Here is a 27,133-nt window from a genome sequence, read left to right on the forward strand (position 1 = left end):
ATGTTTGTGAATACGGGCGTAAGTGTATTATTGTGTTTGTATCGTATCATCATTGCATCGCATTATTAATAGAGTCACACCATTTTTGTTGAACATAATATTGGAATCTCAGAAATTATAACACCTAAAAACTTGAAATTTGGCAGGTACTTAGGTTTCTTATAAAGTGTAGACATCCGCTAATAACGAATTTTACGACACTCCACCCCTAAGGGGGTAAAACGGAGGTTGGAGTTTTGTATGAAAGTCCTATGTTTTCACGCGCACGAAGTCGCGGGCACAGCTAGTATAGGATACAAGGAAGAGTTTACATTCAAATTTAGCTACTGAGACAGTCAGGATAGCTACCGAAGCATAGTTCTTAGATCAGTTAGTTTGCTAGCCGGCTTTGTTAGTTTGCATACCACGCAATCTTGTATACCCATTCTTATGATACACCATACAAGAATGCATGGTAAATTCAGTGAACTGCTCCTGAATCGAATGTACCTACTACTACTATTTCTATTTATTTATATTAACCGGCAGACAGTGGTGACTGAGTTTGTTGCGGCGCTTCTTCTCAGCACTTGCCAAATGTTGGTCTCGAAGCGCTGGTAGGGTAAAAAGATTATGAGACATGTAGAGGCTCCTTAAGAGCATATGACGATTTGTAAGAACTATTTATTAGTCTAAACAAATAAAGAAATTTTGACTTTTGCGGTGTGTGAACCAAATACGCTGCTATGAGCCAAGCTTAGGGTGGGTTGCACCATCTTACTTTGACTTTGACAAACGTCAAAAATCTGTCAAACGTCATACAAAATGCACCGGTTATCGTCATAGTTACCGTTAAAGTTAGGTGGTGCGACTCAGCCTTAGAGTTTCAAACTCACTTAAACGGTGTGAACTGCGCTCTATGCTAATAGGTATGTTAAGGAACTAGCTTTTGACGGCGGCTTTGCTCGCGGAAATTTCGTTTCGCTATAAAATAAGTTACTAAGGAATAATGTAGCATTCTATTGAAGAAATAATTTTTAAAATCGGTTCAATAGTTTTTTAGTTACAAACATTCATAAATAAAAATCTTTCGTCTTTATAATATTAGTTATGAAATATGATGAGACGCATTAGTTTGTGCCTCAATACTGAATATTGAATCAATCAATAGAAGTCTTTTAAATTCCAATTTTCTTTTGACCCAAGATTAAAAAATCTGAACTCTCTTACTTACATAATTTATTGCAATAAATGATTAAATTTTACAGCTAAGTACATTAGTACAGCAAAAGATTTCGTGGAACTTAAATTAAAAAGTTCAAATCAAAGCCAAAGCAATTTTTCGATTATTAATAAACAGATTTATACATAAACTTGTTAAAGGAGATGGAGTTTTTCAACGTGTTTTAAGTAAGTACAAGATTTTAAATATTTTGCGTTCAATTACTTACAATAGAGAATTATGGATCAAAAGGCTTAGGTTAAGTTGCACCATCTTACTTTAATAGTAACTGTAACAATAACCGATGTTTTTGTATGGAGCTTGACAGAATTTTGACGTTTGCTAAAGACAAAGTAAGATGGTGCAACCCAGCCTTAGTCTGCATGAGACTACAGCTGTAGTAATAACGTCAAGTTGCAACTCATCTATGTACATAGTTCGTGACGCCCAAAGTAGCCAAAAAGTTGACAACATAATCTTTTCCAATAAAATTGTAACAAAGATGTGTTTGCGAATTTTTGGCTGCTTTGGGTGACATGCGATCTATTTAACGCTGACTGTACTACATAAAAATTGACATGCTGTGACTCGTAACTCCCTATTACAACATTTTAATTAAAATTCTGTTCAAATCAGAATTTGTATGTCCCAAAAATACTCCAGACTAATCTTAACGTTCCAAGCATTTTGACAGCTTTCGTGTTCGCATGAAAAGTTGTCTGTTTATGCCTTAACAAGTCGTTCATTGTCATCAACGAGTGCTTAATTAAGATAGGGCCCACAAATAACGGGCTAATTGGTGTCGGCCTGCTGTAAGCCGCTCTGGAGATATTACCCCAATTTTCATTAACCCCTTTATACTAAGCATTGAAGCACGAAAATGTGACGTAATCTTTGGAACTGATTTATTTGTAAAATCTTTTTTTATGCTCGGCTTACTCTTGATACCAATCTCCTGGGGGTCTAGATTATTATAATTGAAATTGTTCCTGATCAATTCATATAGGTACAAAAATATCTCCACTACTGGTGTAGTAGGGCCCGAGTCCATAGATGAGGCTTTTTTAACGTCGGGATACTTTACCACTGGCCGATGTGGACGACCACTGTGTTTAGTGGAACTCTCTCTGCTAGTGGGCCTACCCACTAAAACCCGACGGTGTCCACCGGATTCCAATGAAACGGAGCCGCGAGTTATTGTACTTACTAACGTGTAGTGGTTTGGTTTTTTTGCCGCTTAGGAGCAGTGTTCACCATGTCAGAACCAGAAATGGGAATGGATCTCATATCCGTATTATTTAACGAAGTTTATTTAGCCCGTAAGAATTTCCCATATCACTTGACACATCTAGGTTGCATTGCCCACAAATTGCCCTAGTAATATTATAAATACGAAAGTAACTCTGTCTGTATATTACGCTTTATCGCCTAAACCATTGAACCGATTGTGATAAAATTGGTATAGAAATAGTTTGAGTCCTAGGAAAGGCCAAAGGACAGTTTTTATCCTTTTTTTAAACAGGAATTCTTGCGATAAAGTTTTTCTTTGACATTCTAAACACGCGGGCAAAGTTGTAGGCAAAATCTTATACATTTTAGCTTATTTTCTCTTTTATCTTCGAATTTGTATCTGCGTCCATTTATTCCGTGATCCTGCAAAGTGTTGCCGAAATCAGCTCTCAGGCGCTTGTCAGTTCGTTAATAAAATAAAGGGAGTCTTTAGGGATGTCCATTGAGCCTGATTAATGGGAAGATTCGGATGAACGTCTACGGCGTTGAAGAAATGTATTTGTAAAGATTTCAAATGAATCCATTCTAAGCGGGTATTAAGGTTCTGATACTTTTTGTGCATGTTCAAATAGCTGGCACAGTAATCACGTAGAGGCAAAAGATAAGTACTTACTACAACTTTAGTAAGATTTTTTTTTAATTGGGTGAAAAATTAGGCCATAATTTTACGGTAGTTAATGAATTTGGAACAAAATAATTGTAGACTGAATCGACTTTTCACGAATAGCGAACTTATCTAACTATACAGGGTGTTAATTAAATGGGTTTATAAGCCGACACTAGCTCATGTTAACATTTTGATATATGATAATTTTTTTTAATTTGCATACATAATAAAATTTATAAAATCAGTTTTAATTAATTTTCTGAATCGAGATTGAATTCTCTAAACACCCTATATACCTTGATTTTCGTCGAAATTGGGGCGAGTAGAAATAAGGGCAAACTCTTGTTATCTACAAATGCTATCCATAAGCAAGCGGTCACGTTTCCATAAACAATTGTTGGAACTTGGAAGTAAACAAATGCAATCAATAGTGAAACATGAGCAGTAAACAACAAAAAACCTGCCTTCATTTGTAAACAGTAAGTAAACAGAAACAAACAAAGGGTTACACCACTCTCACCGTCTTTAACTTTTAAGGTCCTTGTGTAAACATAATGGAAGGTTGTTATTTTACTTCAAACATGCATATTTCGGGTATATTTCTTATTCATACTCTTGCCGGAAGACGTAGTGTGGGCAAGCCCCTCACTAGGTGGACCGCCGATCTGGTGAAGGTCGCGGGAAAACCTGAATGCGGGTAGCGGGGAGCGGTCGATGTGGAAATCCTTGGGGAGGCCTTTGTCCAGCAGTGGACGTCATTTGGCTGAAATGAATGAATGAACGAATGATACTTGTTCATTACTTTGTTCTCACTGGAAACAAATACGTATTCCCAGCTGGTTTTGTCGTTCACGCGAATTCTCTATCTACTAATTTTAGGACTTGTGCTTTATTTTGTTTACTTATTGTATACGATAAATCTTAATTCATAATTCATGTTCATTTATGATCTTATTTTATTTTAATCAAAAATACATATAATAATATCTTCACAGGGCCAGCTTATAAGGCTATACATTATCGTTGCAATATAGCACTTAAAACAACTTACATAAGATGACACCTCATATTCGTCTATACAATTGTGGCTCACACTTGGCGGAATGCCGAAAAAATCTTAGCCCCCAGTCCAGTGATGGATTGGTGTAGGGTCTGGCAACAGAAGACCAGTTTTTATTGAACCTTATGCCTCAGTGACAAGAGCTACTTTAGTTGTGGGTAGTACTGTACATCATTCGGGGTTGGTGAACGCCTTCAGGGGCTCATTATGACCATCTGTCAAACTGCTCCGCGATTTGGGTATCGCATTACAGTCAGGGTTCCGTAGGCAGTTGATGGAGTATTAATAGGCATATGGAACCTCATATACGCTAGGGACAAAATGCTTGAAATGTTGTGCAACACAGCGACTTTGAAAATATATGACGTTTTTGGTAATTGTGAAAGTTACTTGGGAAATTAATTTGTATCTTAGAGATTACGAGGCTAAATGGTTTACTGTATGTATATGGTCTATAATAATTTAAAATTAAATACCTACATTACCAAAGGCACCTCTTCATCTTTTTCACTCTATGACTCAATTTCGTTCAGGTAAAAAATAAGTAAAACTTTTGTAATTTTTCACGAGTTATATAAAACAGATATTTAACAAATCTAGAACTACTCGATTTACTTTATTCGATCTGCTTCGCAAAAAATCACACATAGATACTCTACTAGGTATTCCCTAATGCGAAACTAAAACATCAAGAGGCATAATGCTGACCTTTTCCATCTGCAAAAAAGTTTCTGCTACTCACTTTCAGATTCGTATTGTTAGAGGTCGGTAGATCTATTATATTGCCTCATTATTATACCTAAATACAATTTATCACTTAGCACCAAAAGCGCACGCGCGCCTCCCTATAGTCTGATGTTTCTAGTGTGACATTGACCTGTCAATTGAGATTCAATGTCACTGTGACATTGGCTATAATTTTTCAACAGTATCTTTTAGATGTTATTATTTCTGCGGAACCCTTCATCGGGCTGAATCGCATTTTTTGCATTATCAATAGAAGTCGGGTCATCAATCATCTTCTGACGGACGCCGGAGAACCATATTTTGCTCAGCATTGTGGCCTGTGAGCTTCGGCCATTAAGACGCTGCCAGCTCATCTGTAAGGAGCATTGATTGCAGGCATGCCAATTTTGATTCTGTTGCCTTTATAAAGAAAATAATGGAGAGTAGAAATAAGTTGTATGTTTAGTAGAAATTGATATTTACACCCGTATTCACCAACATTATTATGAGGTCTCACAGTGCGCGCGGACGCATGGGGTCCCAAAAACCTATTCATAGACCAAATACTTGAGTGGCGGAGTGACACACACGAACCAATCACAGAGCTCTATTCAACGCTGTGCGTTCAACTTCGCAAAGCATATTATTAATGCTTCACATAAACAAGCATCGTTTGTGAACACGGGTGTTAAAGTTCTAAGTAAGTAGTAAATATAACATAACCTACCAAGTTTCAAGCTAAATAAGCTTATAAACTATGCTAGTTACAGGATATACAATAAGATATTATTCCTATGAGTACATAATAAACAAATGTCACAACACCAATAAAACAGTGTGACAACTCTAAACAGAAATAATCTGCGTTTTAAAACATGATGATGTCCGCGAAAAGCTGATAAAAGTGGAACAATGCAAAAGTTTATAAAAATAGAACCGTTTTAAAGAGGCGGAAATTTTTATCGGCATCGTTAGCGTCCAAGGGTGAGGTAGACGAGCGAATGTTAATGAGTTGTGAGTCGCGAAATAAACGATCAATTAAAATCCATTTTGCGTCATCATTTGGTACTGGCTCTCTATATTTTTTTCATCTGCGTCAACATTTGGCCAAAAATCTGTGACAGTTTTAATCACTTAGTGCAGAAAATGCAATGCAGACAGTGCAATCACTTCACTACGGCTTCTTTTGGATGTAACTAATTCGTTCCGTGAAGCGATCGCGAAATTGAATTTTTACTTTGTCAACCGTTGTACAGTAGAGGCTGGAGTCACGTAAGCAACTTAAAAAACTTTCAAAAGTATGATCATAATGTCCTTAAACATTAAGGCTGAGTTGCACCATCTTATTTTAACGTTGATAAACGACTAAAATCTATCAAACTTCATACAAAATACACCGGTTAATGTTATAGTCATGGTCAAAGTTAAGTGGTGCAACTCACCCTAAGTAGGTATACCATGTATCAATATAACAGAATTACTCAACAATACCCTTCTTAGAGCTAAGTTTAACCCAAAAATACTATGTAAATTGAAAATACCTAACTCTTTTGATGTCCCGGCACGAAAATTGGACAATCTTCTGGAATCTCAACCCTCCAGGTAAAACTCGGTTTCCAAATTGTCCAAATAACTCCGCGGACAGTGGCCGTTGACAGCTGCGTAATGGTCATTCCTTATTAATTAAGGGGTGGTCCCGAAGGATTCTAGTTACGGATCACGTGACTCAACGTCTTTGTCTCCTCAGGGCTGTCAGATTGAGACGATTGTTTCATTGTAAATACGTATTGACTTAACAGGATTTCGGGGAAATATTGTATATTTAATATGATTTCATAGAACCGAATGATATGGTGCCATTCAACAAAGAAGCGAAATTATCACATAACCTATTCCTACCATAATAAAATTGTCTAGGTCAATAGACGCATCACTACATAGTATAAAACAAAGCCGATTTCCGCTGTTTGTTCCTATGTGTGCTTAGATCTTTAGAACTACGCAACGGATTTTGATGTGGTTTTTTTAATAGACAGAGTGACTCAAGAGGAAGGTTTTTATAGGTGATGAAACATGCATAAGAAGAGAAAAGCCGGGAAATTCCATTGCAACCGAGGGAAGCCGGGGCGGGCCGTTAGTAAACAATAATACTGTAAAGTTTCATCAAAGTCATTTCACCTACTTTTCGCGCGCTATATAATACCTTTGATTCCTGCATTGTCCATGTAGAAAATAGTTTTCAACAAATAAACCCAATAACTTTCCTGCCCTGTCGGCCTTTGTGTCAGGATACCACCTCGCGTGTCCGGGCAATCCACAGCCCTGATCCGGCCCGGATAGTTTAATTATATCCGGGGGCCATCCTATCGACCGGCGACAGAAGGGTTTAAGGCGATTAGACCTCCATTTCCGGAGCACTGATTGTCTGGTGTCGAGGATTTGATTTCTTTTATAGTTTTATTGCAAACTTATTGGAAATTAATATTTTGCTTTGCAATAAAATAGCGAATTTTTTTAATGGACTAACTGAGATTTCTTCTTCTTGTCTTGTCGATAATAATACGGTGTCAGCCCAAATCTCCACTAGGTACAAGAGTGGCGTTATCAGTAGCATTCATAAAATCTTCCTGCGTGTAGTTGTATGGGCACGCAGGGCACGACATCATGTGCTTCATCGACTGAGGATCAAAACCACACTTGCACTCCAAGTTTGAGCCATCTAAGAATAAGAGATTTTAACAGCTATCTTAGTTGCAATTTTAATGCTATTTCAGGAATTGAGAATTATTTTCAATTTATATTTGTTGCCATATCTTACAGTTTAGGTACTTCATACGTATAAAAACTGTCACTAAGTGTTAATTTAATCCTACCATTGCTTCGAGACAGTATAAGTAGGTAGCATCACATATCTACCAACAAACAGGTCACATAAGGTTACTAATTAAATGAAGATTGCCTTCGTGTCTTCCGAATAATCTCAGACCAAACAAACCAAAGTTTAGTAACTACCTGAGCCTCTAAACAACTTAATAATCGATATAGTTTTGCGATAAAATCTGGGACGTAACTAACCGATATCGATTGCTACATTGTCTATTCTCATCTTCTGTGTTGAAAGTTCCTTTGTCTTGAAAGTATTCCATTTTTACTGAACAGGAATATTCCCACCTCTCGTGGCATCTCCTGTATAGCCAGGATCTACAGCTTGACCTCAATAAAAACCCACCAAATGAAGGTCAAGTTTGTCCCAAGGGAGTGTTAATTGGACCCGCAACGAAATTAATCAGAAGAACATAGGAGTTCGAAATACGGATTGACTTTCCTCCAGTGTAAAGCGGATGACAGTGACGAACAAAGGTTTAAGAGCCCTCGCCCACGGCTTTTGATCGACTTTTTGTAGCGATGCAGTGGCGCTGCTGTAGCGCGTTAGTAGCGCGTTGGCATCACTTCTGTAGTGCGTTGCAAATGCGACTAACGCGCGTTAGTAGTGATGCGTTAGTAGAGAAAGTCGCGTGGGCGAGGGCCCTAAGTAACCTTTGAGAAAAGATACTGTATAGGTACAGTACTACACAGTGGTACTACAGTACCACGTAATAGTGGTAGGCTATAGTTGGGACGCGTACAAGTATCATGGAAAAGGTCTAAGTGCTGAATAAATTATTTAAATGTAAGTAAACATTAACTACGGGGGCTATTAGTTGTTACCTGCCAATAATATCTATCTAACTAATAATATAAAGTTGAAGCGTTTTTTTGTTTGCTTGAACGCGCTAATCTCAGGAACTACTGGTCTGATTTGAAAAAATATTTTTGTGATGTGACCATTTATTGAGAAAAGCAACATCACCCTACAGCCAATAGGGGCTGAGCAATAATGAAAAATGTAGCAAAAACGGGAAATATCATTCAAACTATTTTCATACGAAGTCGCGGGCACGGCTAGTTTTTAATAAAATCGCTTAAAAGCACAGATTATTTTTTACTGTAGTATAACATGTTCTTGTTGTAGCCCACAAAGCGAGGTCATTAGTACGAGTTCTAGCGCGAGACACTTGACATCAAGCCAGCTGGAGCAAAAGAAAATATCTTCCTTCTAACGTTTGAAATATGCCTTATGACAGGATGAATAAGATTTGTTATTTTTTAAGTGAAACTGAAAGACTGAAAAGGTTTTAAAATGATTAATGAACTAGCTTTTGCCCGCGGCTTCAACTACGCGAAATTCAGTTAGTCACAGCAGCGTCTTTCCGTTCTATACATAGCCAGAACGCAAGGGTGTGAAACTAATCGAGTATAGTTTGGAGATGACTTTTTTTGCTAAGCTCCTCCAAACTATACACGACCAGTACGCATATGCTGCGTACTGCTCGCGTATACTTTGTAGTGACTTAGGTCAATTATCTTACTCCAAAATATACATCGCCAGTACGCATACGGACTAATCATGTATGTATTGTAATAAGTGCGTGATTACAATTTATACGCGAGTAGTTGCATGCTAGTCATTTTGTCTTATTGACCTCTCTTTCTATTACATATTGTAGTGTCTACTTTAAACATTGAATCATCTTTCGACACGTATTCTGCCATAGAAAAGATATTTGTTTTGGGGCTGATATTTAATTTTCACCAATTCTCGAACTCTTAACTCTTAATTTAAGAATTATGTAGGTATGGAAATATTATTATGTCAAAATGATTTTGTTCTTGAGATAAAAGTTAATAAATAAAATAAATAATAAATAAATATCCTTAGACATTTTACACTGCGCTTCTAGTCCCAAACTAAGCAAAGCTTGTACATAATACTAAGTATTAAACATACATACTTAAATACTTTTTTTTTGTAAATACATACTTACTATACATAGAAAACACCCAGTCCAATACAAACAAATATGTTCATGCACACAAATGTTTGTACTGTGCGGGAATCGAACCCGCTCCCTCCGGAATAGTAGTCCGTTTCGAACCACTACACCAAACGGCCGATAATACAAACCTAGCATTTAAAGTCTCGCATAATGTATTAATAATGCACGTTGAACTTTCTTATCTCACTCTCTCTCATTTTAAATGAATTTATGATTACACTAATAATTGTTATTTAATTTGAAATCTACCTAATCAATTTAATTTCAAAAACCACTTACAATAGTGTTAAAAATCTAGATTTATTATAGATTCAGTAAAATAATAATATTTTATGTAATAATATCGAATATATGTAATTTTAAATATAATTCCATATTTTAATAAATCAATATCAACTAAACACACTCTAGTCAAGTGTAAGTGGTGTAGTAGAAACTAATCGAGTATAGTTTGGATATGACTTTTTTTACTAAGCTCTTCCAAACTATACACGATCAGTACGCAAAATTCGTGTATAGTTTGGAGTCACAGATTTACAAACGGGCACTACAAAATATACACGAGCAGTTTCCTATGGGTTCGTTCTGGCCATGTATAGAACGGAAAGACGCGTCACAGCAAGAAGGCCGGTACCAACCGGGCGATGTGGAAATGTATGATCAGTGAACGTCCTGTGGCTGAAATTATGAATGTAGGAAATGATATCCTTGTTTATTTGATGATTTGTAGTTAATCATTCCATCAGATGCCTTGAAAAAAATAAATGGTTGTTATGTAAAGTGACTACAAAGACAGCGTTTTCACAGCTCATAGAGAAAAACTCAATTAATTCGTTGTGTGCGTCACTCATCCTACATGAATGTGTAAAAGAGGTTGTCGTGCATAAAAAGATTAAAAACAAATGCCATGTAATAAAAAAATATTACGAGCCATCTTTTGTTTTTGAAGCTGGCTGAAATTGTCCTTTGTTTTAGAATAAAAATACAAAATTGGTGGCTTAGCGTTACCGTAGTAGGCTGGCTGTCACGTACACTTATTAGCAAATCGTGCAGATATTATTTTGTTTGTCTTTAAGAGCCAGTATCTGAAATAAGTATTTACATAACGAAGAAATAAGAGATTTTTTCTTGCGATTGGTTGGAAATATGTACTGATTTGAACGTATCGAATTATTATAAGCACTCCTTCGACTTCTTACTTAAGATTGGAGTATGTTTTAGCAAGAAAAATACATAATTTTATTATAGGTAGTTTAATGTGCCATCCTATTTTTTACACTTACAGGTTTCTAAATTAATTCATCTATCTACTTTTCAATTTTGGAATGAAAATCGTGACAAGGAAAAATCGAAAAGAAAATAAAAGACGACCGCCTCTCATAAAAAATATTTGCGGCCAGTGCGTGCTCGAAGTAGATCTACACCCCACGCAAATAGGAGCCAATTTAAATAAATAGATCCCGAAAAAATAAAGCTTGTTAACACCGTTTGGAGAAACATACAAAGAGATGAGTTTACCGTCCCTTTTTGGGATAAGCGTGGCGAAGGTCGACAGTCGCTCCCCTCGTTTAGGCACAAACTTCCGAAATTAACAAGTTAATGAAAGTTATATTTCCAAAGTTGGCGCGATTCGCGGTTTATTTTATATCGCCGGACGATTTTCGGCGCTGGGACTGTTGGAATGCGACTATTGGCAAAGTTGACGGCTAAGGATTTGGCACACTGGATAGGTCTACGGTCAGATCAAAGTAAAGGATGTGTCACACTGAATGCGGTCTGCGGTCAGGTTAGGTTAGGTTAGGTTAGGTTAGGTTAGGTTAGGTTAGGTTTAGCCACACCAACGCGATCAGCCGGCGTGCAGCGATGGCGATCTGACTTGATCAAAAGCATTGATCGCCATCGCTGGACGCCGGCTGACCGCGTTGGTTTTGGCTAAACCTTAAATCCAGCTCGCATAATGTTGACGAAGGACTTCCCACACTGGATGCGCTCGACGGTCAGGTCAATGAGGCAAATCCTTTATTTCGACCTGACCGCAGACCGCATGCAATGTATCTCTATTGCCAGGGTGCGAGCCAGTCGCAACAGCATTCTGAGGACCCTAGCCGACAGATACACATCGCCGCTATGGAAGTGTCTTGTGCAGAGTCTGATCACGGGGCCTTATCCACCCCCATGATTTTCCGTCTCTGCACAGGGTACAATTTTCGAATTTTTAATTTGTTTATGTTTATTTCGAACCCGCATATTATGGACTATTACAATTGTCTGAATTAAAGAATATTAAAAAAAAAATGATGTGGCAAATCCTTTAATTGACTTGACCGCAGACCGCATTTAGTGTGGAAAATCTTTGGAAGACTGAGTGTGAAGTAAAATGAAATAGGCCATTAATATCTCAATTTCGAATTGCTGCCGGGTGTCACTGTAATAAACCGTAACGGTTATGGTTTCCGTTGAAATGCTAACTGCTAAGCACCAACTTAAACTTAGGAAATCTTAGAATGGGTTGCACCATCTTACTTTAACTTTAACAAACGTCAAAAATCTGTCAAACTCCATACAAAAAAACAGGTGTTCAAGTCAGGTGCAAGTCGGTGCAACTCAGCCTTAATCTATTTAGAGTAGGCGCACACCGTTTATTTTTTGTCGGCCGATAGTTTAGTCGGTGAGTTGATCAGTATGGGCATGTAGTATGTGAGTGCGCACACTACGCCGATTCGATTTGGCCGATTCTCCATACAATTTAAAATCGGGCACAACTATCGGCCAACTATAAATCAACGGTGTGCGTCTACTCTTAATATTATATGACCATCTTCACGAGTTTAAGGATAAGCTTAATAATAGAATCAAGGCAAATTACTTTAAATATTTAATTTAATCTAATTACAGGCACATAATAACAACATGTTGGATTTTTAATAGGACCTTAAAGTTTTTCATCCAGGAAAAACCGTAGTGAAGCCAAGCATAGCCAAGGAAGTCTACTAAAAACTTACAACACCTTTTTGCGTCGGAGTTTATAAAAGTAGGCAAGCGCCCACTAAAATTCTAGTTTAAAACTAAATTAAAACAAGAGAAAAACACGGGTGTTTTTTATAAAAATTGCCAACACAGTCGTTATCTCGCTACCCGCAATAAATTTTACGAAACAGCCGCATCATGCCCGTTTTGTAATTCGAGTCTTATGTAGTCACATTAAGGTGCAATATGTTCAGCAAGCTCCGTTCCCGGCTGTATCCCTGGGAAATGAGATTGGAGGGAATTGTGACGTTTAAAAGTTTTTATATAAATTAGACGTTGTTCCCAGGCAAATGTTTGGGGCTGCAAAACGCGATATGTTATAGTTAATTGCTTTTACCTCTGAAAAGTGAAATTAAATTGCCCATTTGCAAAATTATAGGGTCTGTAATGTCAAAATAAGAGGTATTTAGTAACATAATGGTAGTTAGATGTAACAAAAAGGAACTTAAAAATTTTGGCGGTCTGCCTTTGTTTTGGCTAATCCCAGAAACGGCAGGAGCGATTTGTATTCTGTATCTGTTTTAATAGAAAAGTTATAAGTAAAGAGGCACTTTATTTTTGGCAACAGAAACTAATCGCGCATAACGCTTCTTCCCCAATGTTCTGTGGCTTATTCCATGGCAAAAGTAGACTTAGGGCCTTATTATAAAAAAGTTAAATCCGAGATGAACACTGCAGCACTGATTCAAAATGTCATTTTCATACTAAATGTCAATTTGTAGAGTTAAACTTAGAATAGTAAGGCTGGGTTGCACCATCTTACTTTACGTTTGACAAACGTCAAAAATCTGTCAAACTCCATACAAAAAGCACCGGTTATCGTTATAGTTACCGTGAAAGTTAGGTGGCGCTACTCAGCCTAAGACACGGGTCTTAACGCGACGTTTATTAATGAGTTACATTATGTACTCACGGCTTGACGTTTCGGCTGCGATGCTGCAGCCGTGGTCACAAGCAGACTAACTAAAGTTTAACTTTAAACTAGAGTTTAACTTTTTGTAATAAGGGAAAAGAGACTAACTAACTTTAACAAAAAAGCCCATTTATAAACAAAAGTAGGTAATTTTAAAAGTAGTGACTATTTTTTCACAAATATGATATGATTCATCCAACTTATTCAATTTATTATAGTGCATCACGTGCAAGCCTGCAATCGTAACGTGGTCATGGGTCCCATAGGAACTGTGTCCTCCAGAAAATTGCTTTAAATTGCCTACAATTTGAAAGTATTAAAGTCTGCGAAGTATTAAAGGCCTTATCTAATGCAGAATCGATGAAATGGCGCAGGTAAACTATGCGGGATAATGATCGAGACGTATAGTGTAAACACGGACTTCGGTTAGATTCGCCGTGGGTCGCTCATACTTCGGTGTGTACGCTCGCTACGTCTCGGTCAATTTCCCTCATAGTGTATCTGCGCCATAAGGTGGAGCAATGGAGTTTTCGAGAGGATACCACGAAACGAAAAATTTTATGTAAGGCCTAGAGCTCACGGAGAGATTTTCACCCGCGCCCGCCGTGGTGTTAGGCACTTGACACCACAGTGAATTTATTTACAGATTTTATAAGAGAGGAGCTGTCAAAACGCACAATTCCCTTTAAATTAGTTTTGCAGGGCAATCGAATCGCGCTTAATCTCTTGATTGGGCCATTGTGCGCTTCCCTTATAGGTATTTTGTATAGCAATTCTGAGTTACGCGATATTTCATTTCTGCAAACTGAATTCAGATAACTTAGAATCAGATTATGCAGCACATTGATATCTAACTTGATACTTAGAGCTAAATTAAGGTAAATCCGTTTGCAAATGACCGTGTTATGGTAAATTGAGAACCATCCCTTTTACGTTGATTAAAATGAAAACTGCTCATCAAAAACAACAAACTAATATGCGAAATACTATTCTATGTCATTGGAGGATATAATTGACCACAACCCACGCGATTCTAGGTACTAGTTAGTTTCCTCTCGCTCGTGTGGCCAGGGCCTAATTGACATATTTACCTAAGAAGCATTAATATTTACTAGCCGGGCAAATCGGCGTGTTTACCCTCATCTGTTTGTTCCCTTAACGAATGTTTTGTGAACTAAAGTAAAGATCGGATTATTGACCCTAGGCGTGTATCAATCAAATAAGATTGGGTCCTTGCATATTTTTCACTGACCCTTTGATACTAAGTCCAGAATAAAGTGTAGTAAAGCTCGTAAAATGATATAATATGGGGCATATACAGGGCTATCAAGTATTAGATTCTTTAACTTTTTTTCAGTATGTTCACTGGTTTTTTACTCACTAAAGGCACAAAAAGGGTTAGTTAGTAGGTACTAGGTAGCATAAGTAGGTACTTATGCTACCTAGCAGTACTAAACTACTCTAGTAGAAGCTATCTTTAGTAAAACTTTGGTAGCGTGTGATGTTTTTTTTCTATTTTGTTTTAAAAAGGCAGTATTGGCAACCCTAAGAATTAGGTTTTCAATGATTTCCAATGGGTACAGTCTAAGTCTACCTTAAGGCTTTTATACTACTCTTTGCATCTTTAGTTAAGTTGTCTATCGGGTTGCTGCTTGCTAAATTCTTCTTTCTTTCCCATTTCCACTTTAACTCTTTAATAATGAAGCAATGGCTGGTTCACTCGTCATGTCTGTGAACAGGCGCTGCTTTCGGGGACTGGTCAATCCAAGTTATTCCAATTTATGTATGCGAGTCATTTCTACTAGTATTTAAGTATGTAATCTGTAAGTCTAGATATTAGCACGTCACTACCTTGTTTAATATACCACGCAATTTTGTATACCCATTATACACTATACAAGAATGCATGGTAAATTCAGTGAACTGCTCCTGAATCGAATGTACCTACTACTGCTATTTCTATTTATTTATATTAACCGGCAGACAGTGGTGACTGAGTTTGTTGCGGCGCTTCTTCTCAGCACTTGCCAAATGTTGGTCTCGAAGCGCTGGTAGGGTAAAAAGATTATGAGACATGTAGAGGCTCCTTAAGAGCAAAATGACGATTTGTAAGAACTATTTATTAGTCTAAACAAATAAAGAAATTTTGACTTTGACTTTGAATAACCACTGGACTATGACATCTAATTAATTCTTAAACGGGTGTAGCTATAGTTTCTAAGGCTGGGTTGCACCATCTTACTTTGACTTTAACAAACGTCAGAAATCTGTCAAACTCCATACAAAACACACCGGATGACGTTATAGTTACTGTTAGACTTAAGTGGTGCAACTCAGCTTAAGAAACTTAACTCAAACCAAGATTTGATTTTACATTTAACTTTATCAACTACAAAGTTGCGGCAAATAAAACAGTTTCACAGCTGCCCTTGGCTCTAAAGCATAATTTTCTTAAGTTTATTTCTAGTTTAGACGTTGCATTGTTTGCTGGTTCTGAAGTGTCAGCGTAAATCCACTTTGCCTCGCCTCAGATGAAGGCAGGGCTGCCAACCTTGTAATCTTGTTTGTAGCAGTTTTAAATGCCTATTTTTAAATATCGAACAGGATAAAAAAGTTCAAATGAGACCTATCGATTTTATAAATAGTTCCCTACTGATGGCACCGCTGGCGAGTACCAGGACCTTACTCCAGCAGAGTCATCCTGGTGAGTAGACCGCTTCAGCATCAGCGCTGAGCAGTTGGCGTTACTGGTTAGCTACTAGCAAGTGTCAGGACTCAGTGTCATTGAGGGAGGCCTATGTTCAGCAGTGGACGTCCTATGGCTGAAATGATGATGATTATGAAGCATCAGGACTTTCTTCTTGTCAGTGTCAATATTATAGATCTCTTTAAATCTGATGGGTTGGGTAGGTTTAAGTTTTTTTGAAGAAGCGAGCATGCCCAAGATACATATCCCTTTAATAATAATAATAATAAGCCCCGCAGGGCAGCTTTGTGGCGAGCTGTTGGTGAGTAGCGACACCACGGGGCCAGTTGTTAATCCGAGTGCTCCCGAGAGTCGGTCAAGACCCTCGTCTTCGGCTTGCCGAAGTGGAAACCGAGAGGGTCTGCAGGACTTTCACCTCTGGCTTGCCTTAACCGGCCGGCCAGAGTGGAGTCGCTAGAGCTATATGCTCCAGGGGTGGAAGTGTTAAAGGGCATAACGCCGCGAGTAACTTCGGAGAAAGCGCAGCACACCTCTCTACACCCCTGAGCTGGCAGACGCCAATGTTGCCCCTCAGTCCGGTCTATACGACCCATGACGCCAGGGGGGGCCCATTTAGTCGCTGGCTAGTCACCGCCTGCCATTTTTTCAGTCCGAGACTATGAACCAGGCAGGTGACCCGTAGTCTCCATCCATAGCCCAGTAACCAGTCCATCCATCCTTCATCCATAACCCTAGTCCATTCTCCAATAACTGCAATAGCTCCTGTGCACAAGCTGGGGATGGTCTCTGGCTACATCCCATGATATAGTCAGAGACTAGATCTAGCATGTGCACCACTTTCACTTTTGTCGATTATTTTGCGCTTAAAACGGCCTCTACGTGTTGGATCTGTATCCCCACGCAAGCCTTATAAAGGACCGGGCCACTTTTGACCCGTGAGCTCCAAAGCGTACAATAATAATAATAATTGCTCTTCAGTACGCCCTTCTTGAATCTGAGTCGCCATATTACCAGTACCAGCCGGTGCCAGTTCTTGAAAATGGTCATGCATTGCTCTATTGGGATCGGTCTATCATCACAGACAGGACTATTGTCTGTAATAAACCTGATATTGTGGTGGTTGATCGATCCCAACGTCGGGCAGTGCTCGTTGGCATCACCATCCCGCATGACGAAAACCTCGTGAAGGCCGAGAAGGAAAAACAAAGCAAATACCTTGACTTGGCCCACGAGGTGACCGCCATGTGGGATGTTGACTCGACGATCATTGCCCCGATAGTTGTCTCGGCGAACGGGCTAATAGCGAAGAGCTTCGACCAACATCTAAAGAAGCTCTCGCTAGATGGTTGGCTCAAGGGTCAGATTCAAAAGGCGGTGATCCTCAGCACGGCACGCATTGTCCGGAGGTTCCTCAGCCTGTGACCCTGACCACCGGTAGCTTGGGCCCTGCTCCGCTACCAGCGGATTAACTATTTTTAAGATTTTTTTTTATAATGTATTTTTAGTTTTTTTATAATTTACATTGTAAAAAAAAATATTAAAAATAAGAAGGAAATTGAATAAAGAGATAATAATAATAAGCCCCGCAGGGCAGCTTTGTGGCGAGCTGTTGGTGAGTAGCGACACCACGGGGCCAGTTGTTAATCCGAGTGCTCCCGAGAGTCGGTCAAGACCCTCGTCTTCGGCTTGCCGAAGTGGAATCCGAGAGGGTCTGCAGGACTTTCACCTCTGGCTTGCCTTAACCGGCCGGCCAGAGTGGAGTCGCTAGAGCTATATGCTCCAAGGGTGGAAGTGTTAAAGGGCATAACGCCGCGAGTAACTTCGGAGAAAGCGCAGCACACCTCTCTACACCCCTGAGCTGGCAGACGCCAATGTTGCCCCTCAGTCCGGTCTATACGACCCATGACGCCACGGGGGGCCCATTTAGTCGCTGGCTAGTCACCGCCTGCCATTTTTTCAGTCCGAGACTATGAACCAGGCAGGTGTCCCGTAGTCTCCATCCATAGCCCAGTAACCAGTCCATCCATCCTTCATCCATAACCCTAGTCCATTCTCCAATAACTGCAATAGCTCCTGTGCACAGGCTGGGGATGGTCTCTGGCTACATCCCATGATATGGTCAGAGACTAGATCCAGCATGTGCACCACTTTCACTTTTGTCGATTATTTTGCGCTTAAAACGGCCTCTACGTGTTGGATCTGTATCCCCACGCAAGCCTTATAAAGGACCGGGCCACTTTTGACCCGTGAGCTCCAAAGCGTACAAACATAATAATAATAAAATAATTTATTTAATAACCAAGAAGATGGCGATTTACAATATTGTACGATGTATTAATTACTTAAACTACGTAACGTACGTACGTAACTTTGTACCTTTGAAAAACCTAGTGTAATAAAAATTTAGGAGCACTGAAATTTTATTTGCACTCTTGGCATAATATATTCTGTGTCTTGGCTTTGGCGGGAATTATAAGCTTAAAGTCTACATTAACATGTTTTAGTGGTCTCGAGTTTTATTCCAGTTCTTAGCCGCCATATTTGGTGAGCTGACGATTTTTGCTCTCAATAACAAAAACATCAAAAATATAAAAAGATGGTATTGTATTTTTTGTTTCTTGCCAACCTCGGGCAGCTGTGTATATTTTAGTTTTTACTCGTAACTGCAATATTATTGCAAAGCTACCGGAAAAGAAATTGACATCCTTGCTTGATATTTGCAACAGAAATAAATTCTATTACCTCCCGAGAAATCTCGATTATAAAGAAATAGCAGCAACTTTTTTCTTATTGCATTTAAATAACCAACTTTGGTTTAAAGCAAAAAGATTTTTTTTAAAAGTTGAACAAGTACTTAATTAAGTTTGTATAGGATCGGAAATTACTTTTTAAGAGTAAATAAGCATTGAGTAACGTCAAATACTTTTCCAGTATTCAAGTTGTTCGTTTCAGCCGAAAGACGTCCACTGCTGGACAAAGACCTTTCCCAAGGTTTTCCACAAAGACCGTTCCTGCGCCGCCCGCATCCAGGCACCTCCCGCGACCTTCACCAGATCGTCGGTCCATCTAGTGGAGGCCTGCCCACACTACGATTTCAGCTCGTGATAGCTACTCGGGAACATTTCTGTGGCCATCAGCTCTACGAGTCTACGAGCTATGTGCCCGGCCTACTGCCGTTTGATTTTAGCGATTCTGCGGGCTATGTCAGTCACTTTCGATCTCCTGCGGATCTCCTCATTTTTGATTCGATCACGCAGAGAAACTCCGAGCATAGCACGCTCCAAGCTTTAAATGATTTCAATAGAGAGTCGCAGTGATAGGGGAAAAGACAGGATTAGTCTAGCTAGTTAATCCGAATCCCAGACAAAACTAACACGTTCCTTATCTGATTAATCCACATGTGCCCACAGTTCCGGGAAATAATAAATAGTAGGGGGAACCCCAAGCAGTAATTAATGGTAAATGGGCAAAAAAACTTCCAGTGCAACAGACTGGCAACCCTGCCTCCGGTTGGATGGACGTTTGCGGAACGAAACTCCCCGAAGGCGGTCGGAAGCACGCGCGTTAACGGGTAATTAATTTTACCCTCTTTTTATTTAACCTTTAACTTTATAATAGCAGGTTTAAACAAAGAGTACATGAGTACCAGGCCATAATCGCGCTGCTGTAAATCGGTAGATATTTGAGGAAGTTTTTGAAAAGTTTGCAAAGTTGAAAGAAATAGACAATTGAAGTGAATTCATAATAATTTGCAAATCTATCATGTTTTGATGGTTACACAATACCTAGTCTAAAATGCAGAATTTAATATATATTTTTTTCACTTCATTATGTATAATTTTGGCAACATTTTAAATGTTTTTTTTTAATTTTGTTTCAGGTACGGCACCATATTACGATGATGGTAAAAAAAGTTTGTCGGAGACTAACGTGCAGGTAACAATAAATGCCGAAATTCTAACGGGAATTCTGAAATATGTAATTGTATTTCAAAATTAAAATCCATATTGTGGCGGACAGTCGCTCGGTGGGACAAAAATAACGAAATACTTTTAAAATTAAAATAAATTATTTTCACCAAAAATGCCCAGACGGCTATCAAAACATACACTTCAAAACTAAAAACAAAAGGATACCTTTTGTTAAAAAGAGTAAAAAAAGTATAAAAACAGACAAAATATCAAGAGGTTGGTCCACCTATCGGTCCCCAACCCCAACACATATTGTTCATTAAATCTCAGACTTTTCACTTTTAACTTTCAAAACCTAAAGGTTTTTAACATAGGGACAGTAATGTGAGCCAGTGCCGAGAAAAAGCAGCGCAGAAAACTAAAGTAGGTAAACTCAACTATTGTCAGCGTCGTTTTCCTTAAGTTTACAAGATTACCTAGTCTGAAAGAAAATAGTAAAAGTCCCCACATTTTCTACCTTCTCTCTTTTTCATTTATTAGTGTAGGTAGCCCTTTTTATTAAACTTTTCATATAAAGTAGAATTTATAGTTCAACAATTACCTACTTGTTACTTATCTAGTAAACATTTATCTTAGAAAAATCCAAGTTTCAAAAGGTAACTTTATTTTTCTTTCCAACTAAAACTTCTTTTGGTAACTTGTTTATTATTGTGAGAGGCACTCTCTTTTTAAAGGTTTGTTTTTTGGGAACCAAAGTTATACATATCTAATACTGAAAAGTTATGGGTAAGATATATTGATATTATCTTAAAAATTGCAAATTGCGCTAAGACTTCAAATTGTCCCAAACTATACGTAGTACTCTAAGTATTATTTAATCACAAAATGGATAGGTAGGTACTTCAGTTCCAGAGCCTCCAGAATTGCTGATATAATTGTTCATTTTATTTATTTTCTCAGAAAAATATCTAACTATATTAGTATCATCATCTTCGGAAGTTGCCAGCAGTTTTTGCTCTTATTTCTATAGCAACAACGTCCAAAACTAACTCGATTAATAGGCTTGTTTCACACGTACCAAAACCACACTACACTGTCGCGACAAAAAGTGGTCAAGTTGTGGTTACATGGGAATAGTGTCGCTGCGGCTTCTAGCCCATAAAACGCTATGCGGTCGCATGAGGCCGTGGTGACAATTGATTTTTATTGTGTCTCAATTCGCGGGTACTTGAAGGGCCAGCGGTTGCGTTGTGGTCTTGTGGTACCCACTAAATGTGGACGTGGCTGCATTGTCACGTTGTATTGTTCATCACAGACGTGGTCGATATCTGGACAAAACCGTTTTCGCCAACTAGGCGTGTTCAGATGACGAATAATCATCACTCATCCATGCCAGACGGGTTGGGGACGAAATAGTCGTACTAATTTTGAGTTTCACCAAATGTGTCCAGTCTCTGTATCGAGTTGGTAAATAAATCGGTTGAGATACGTGTGAAACAAGCCTTAGAATCCGCTCAACATTAGTCGTATATATCATTGATGACCCAGTTTTTGTATCTGGGACATTTCTCATGCCCCCGACACATCTGATTTACTGAGGAAGGAATTATCTAACCGAAATGATGAATCATATTGATAAAGCGTTAATTATTAAAGTGAAATACCTTTTTCTTGATTGTTTACGTTCATTATTTATGTTTTGTTATATTTTTCCTTGTGTTTGTGATCTTAAAAATTAATAAATGTCTCTTTTGTAGCTTTTTCGTTGCCGTTTTCATAAATTAACATTTTGGTGTTACCTTAGCTAGCTGTGACCGTGACTAGTACGCGTGAAAAGCGTTTGAATAATTTTTTCGTTTTCCCAACATTTTTCTTTGATATTCTGCTCCTATATTGGTCGAAGCGTGATAGTATACGAGTATAGCCTTCCTTGATAAATGAGTTATCCAATTCAAAAACATTTTCCAAAGATTAGCATGTTCCACCAAACAAACGAACAAACTCTTCAGCTCTCTAATATTTACTCGTAGTATATTGATAGCGTATTAAATTAATTATATTATTAACAGTCCATTTTCCATTCTTTCATTTAGAGATTTGGATTGTAAGGCAAGTCAAGGTATTGGGATAAATTAATGAGAAGTTTAGTTTTTTATCAATTTTGACGTCCAGTCCAGGAAATGAGTTTTGAAACTAATTTTCTTCAAACATACTTATTCCTTTCATCTTTTAAAGGTATTTAATTTTAAAGCAAAATAATTAGCTGTCTTGTTACGTTTTGTTTATCACTTTATGCACAAGGCTGTCTCGGGCTACATTCTCACTGCTCATCATTTCAGCCACAGGACGTCCACTGCTAAACATAGGCCTTCCCCAATGATTTCCATATCGCGCGGTTGGTAGCGGCCTGCATCCAGCACCTTCCTTCCTGATACCCTTATGAGGTCGTCGGTCCACGTTGTGGTTGTACGTCCCTAGCACGCTGCGTTTTCTCACTGTTCGAAATATAAGTATGTTTGAGGAGAATAACTCAAGCTAAATAATATGGCATCTTATAAAGCTGGGTTGCACCATCTTTCATCAACTTTGACAAACGTCAAAAATCTGTCAAATTTCACACAAAAAACACCGGTTATCGTTAAAGTTACGGTCAAAGTTGGGCGATGCAACTCAGCCTAAGTAAAGTGCTAATTTGTGTTAATCACTAATCAAGCGACAAAAATATACTAATTACATGAATCAAAAGTAAACTTTCTTCGTAAGAGATACCTACAAAAAACACCGAAGAACCGTATCTCATAAGAAAGTTGCTAATGTATTTATCCCGTATTTCCCGAGGGGTCCCCCATTGATGAAATTACGTAAACACCTAGGATATTGGCCCGTGATTAGGTATGTAGGTGTCGATAATTTGTTGCTATCGATAAATCTAATATCGATGCCATTTTGAGGTGTAAGGTCTAAATAACAACAGACTAAATGTTGTTGTTGCAAATAGCCTGTATTACAACGAGATAAACCTCTACCATAAAGCTGATGTCCGCTGGAACAGGAAAGTTCTTGAGTGGCGACCACGACGGAGCGTGGGCAGGCCTCCCACTAGGTAGACCGACGATCTGGTGAAGGTCGCGGAAGGTGCCTGGATGCGAGTGGCGCAGAACCGGTCTTTGTGGAAATCCTTGGGGGAGGCCTTTGTCCAGCAGTGGTACCGTGTTTAAATTGATGTGTTGTCGTCCGTACGTATAGACTACTGTGGTTTTCTTTTATTATTAGACTAGCGACTCGCCCCGGCTTCACATGGGTACTAAGTACACAAACCGTATATAAACCTTCCTCTTGAATCACTCTATCTAATACAAACAACCGCATCAAAATCCGTTGCGTAGTTTTAAAGATCAAAGCGTATATACGGACAAACAGCGGAAAGCGACTTTGTTTTATACTATGTAGTGAAGTGATAGTGATACAAAGATTCTGATCTGGCGTTAACTGAGCTCATAACTTTCAGAGTTTCAGCCACTAGCATTTGGAATGGTTTAATCGATGGACTTATTGTTAACTAGCTTTTCGCCCGCGGCTTCACCCGCGTGGAATTTTGTCTGTCACAAAAACTTTATCAAGCGCGTCCCTGTTTTAAAAACCGGGATAAAAACTATCCTATGTCCTTTCCCGGGACTCAAACTCTATGCCAAATTTCATCAAAATCGGTTCAGTGGTTTAGGCGTAAAAGCAAGACAGACAGACAGAGTTACTTTCGCATTTATAATATTAGTATAGATGGCGTTAACTTCGTTCTATTTTTCGTGTGGACTTTGATAGTGCCGGCACATGATAGAAGCCTACGTGCCTCTGTCCTATGTGGTCTTAAAATTTAAGGGATACTGTCTAGATATAGCTTTCTTTTGTCGATTTATGTCGGTAGAATAGTTCAGATTACATAGTAGGTACTTTTAGCTGGACGTCCATGTATCTATTGTATAATTCTAAAAACCTAAAACTTGACCTTCACTGGTTGGGTTTTCAGTGGCGGTCAAGCTCTGGCTACACAGGAGTTGCAGAGGTGGGAATAGTCCCGTATTGTATTAATTGAGTTTGTGTTAAATATTGCGATCTGATCTTAATAATAGCTATGATATACTTAACGTTTAATTTCATTCCCTTTAATTTGCTATCAATACATTTGTGTAAGATACTCGGAATTTGAAATTTACTTTTCCCAGTAATATATTAATTAAACGTTCTGTTGTTTTCGTAACTATTAATAAATAATTAAACTATCGATATTCATAACAATCACCACATCTCTATCTCGACAGAGGGGACGAAGTAAACAATAGTTTCATGGAACTTCTGAAATGTTATTCAGATTTGTTACGTAAATAACTACTTTCTATGTTTATTTTTGAAATGGCTACCAAGAAATGTCAAGAATCAACTTCAGTAGCTTTAAATGTCATTTTTTCTTGAGGTTGCTGTAATCTGACCACTTAAAGCTAAACTTTAAGCAGAAGAAATAAGGCTCACAATCAATGAACCAGTCAGTAACGATGATACGCAAAAGTCGGCCATAGCGGGTCTATCTAATTGAATCGAGTCCAAATCAGTAGATTGAGTTTCATAGCCCTCAGATCGACAGAATGGCGTTTATGTCAAGAATGGCCAAGAAGACGATTTATTATTATTTTTACGTAAACGTTAGTAAGTATTCATTGCTATAACATTTCATTAAGGGACATGGAAATTATATAATAAGAAGTAATTTCGTGCTGAAATCCGATCGGTAGGACAAAGGCAGTAGGACCACGTGGTCACAGGGAAAAGTACTATGTTTATTGTGTCCAGAACTCCAGACAACGGCTCATCAAAGTAAACAATGGCATCATAGGCGGTTGTAGTAGGTAGAGGTGCTATTTAACATAAAAAAGATGTTCTTTTAAATTTTGTATTACTATATTGAGAATCACCTCAGTCACAAATCTTGTATGTCAATCGAGTGCTTAAGAGGTTCCTTACCTCATTCATTAAGACCTCTAAAAAAGTACGATTTTCTTAAAACAGTCAGTGTCATCAAGTAATAAAAGTAACAAACTAAACTTGAGAATTATAGTTTGAACGTCCCGATCTTCTATGAATTGAATAAGAAAAATTGATACTTGATTAGAAGATGAGCACTTTCAACCAAAAATGTCAATTCATAATGCTTTTATCTTAAGTAATACCTAACCTAAAGTGAGAAATTCAAGCGCAGTCACTGTCCAATGCTACTAGAACCACAGACATCGCAAAACCCGTGATATTTCATTCAATAACAATGACAAAACAATCAGTTAGGTGTCTGGATAATAAATATGCATAAGGGAGCCAACAAAATACAACGCAACATTTTGTAGCGCCCCGAGTTGATTAATGTATCCCGTGATGACTCCCTCTTGAATATGCACGATTTATTTTGGCACTTGTCTGGCTTTTTCCAATTTTGTGGCTTCGGTTTTCGCTGGAAATACTCGTGCATTATAGTAATTGGTCGCGGGTCAAGTAGAGTTTATACAACAAAAGTATAACAGTTAAATTGTTTCAAAATGTTTATTATTGTTTTTAATTGGTTGGTTTTATGAGACGTTTCTAAGTATAATGTAATAAGTTTCGGTAAACAACTGCTAAGAAATTACGAGTACGTAATTTCTGATGTCAAAATAATTATAAAAATGATTTGTCAATTTTATTGTAATTTTCATCAAAATTAAACTGGGGAAACCGTTCAATTACGAGACAGATTAGTACACAGTGGGTTCTGTACCGTTGTAAGATTGGATAATTAAAATCGAACAAAAATGCCAAAATAGGTACACGTCACATACAAAACGACGAACACTGTCAAAGGTAGGATTAAATTAAATATCTAATTAATGTTTTAATGAAACTTGTTTTTAGTGTTCCACAGTATTTTCACAGGTTTAATGGTAATATACCTGTGAGCGACTGTATTTGACCCAGTTTATTCAAAACACGAGAGCAATACCCTTTTGAGGGAGATTTGGGGGATTTACCTTTAATATACTTTTTGCTTTGAACTCCGCGATTAATATTGAGTGCTTTTGTATATAGAAGTCGGTTTATATGAATCAATATATCGGGTAATGAAGAATTGTTTATGTTGTTATGTAAATATGGATTTTAATTAATTATTCAGTACTTATCTGTTTTCTTCTTGTATTGTTTAAAGGAAGAATGTATCAATTCATATTACAAGAAATTCAGTCACCTTTAGCAGAGCCTATCTTAAGTTTTTCTTAGAATATTTGAGATTTTTTTAGTATACATTTAAGTTGCCAAAGTTCCTAATGAGTAAACATTTCTCTAGAAATACGTGAAAGTTTGTGAAGTTGAAAAGATGATTGTTACTTCGTCACGTTTAAATTATAGGTAGTATTTTGACAAAACTTTACAATGTTACTCATGCATCAAAGTGCTTTTCTGATGCTTGAAGTAACATTGTAAAGTTTAATTAATACCTAGGTATTTTATTTAAATATAATTAGATGATAAGAAGTCGGTCCGCCTCTCGTAAAGTTTGCCACTTATTTATCTCCTCCAGGAAGATAGACATTATATTGTGCTAAGTTTCACCCAAAGTTTCACCATAATAGTCTAAAGGTAATCGGGGATCGAACTAACCACTCTCGCATGGCAGGCTGATACCGAAACGGTAAGGCTATTGTGGCCTACATATACCTAAGAATGTACTTAAATCTGAATCTGGGGGCACGGCAGTGCCCCCACCAAGTCGAGCAAAAAAGCGGCACGGCCGTACCAT

The sequence above is a fragment of the Ostrinia nubilalis genome, chromosome 21 (genome assembly GCF_963855985.1).
Source record: "Ostrinia nubilalis chromosome 21, ilOstNubi1.1, whole genome shotgun sequence".
NCBI lineage: Eukaryota > Metazoa > Arthropoda > Insecta > Lepidoptera > Crambidae > Ostrinia > Ostrinia nubilalis.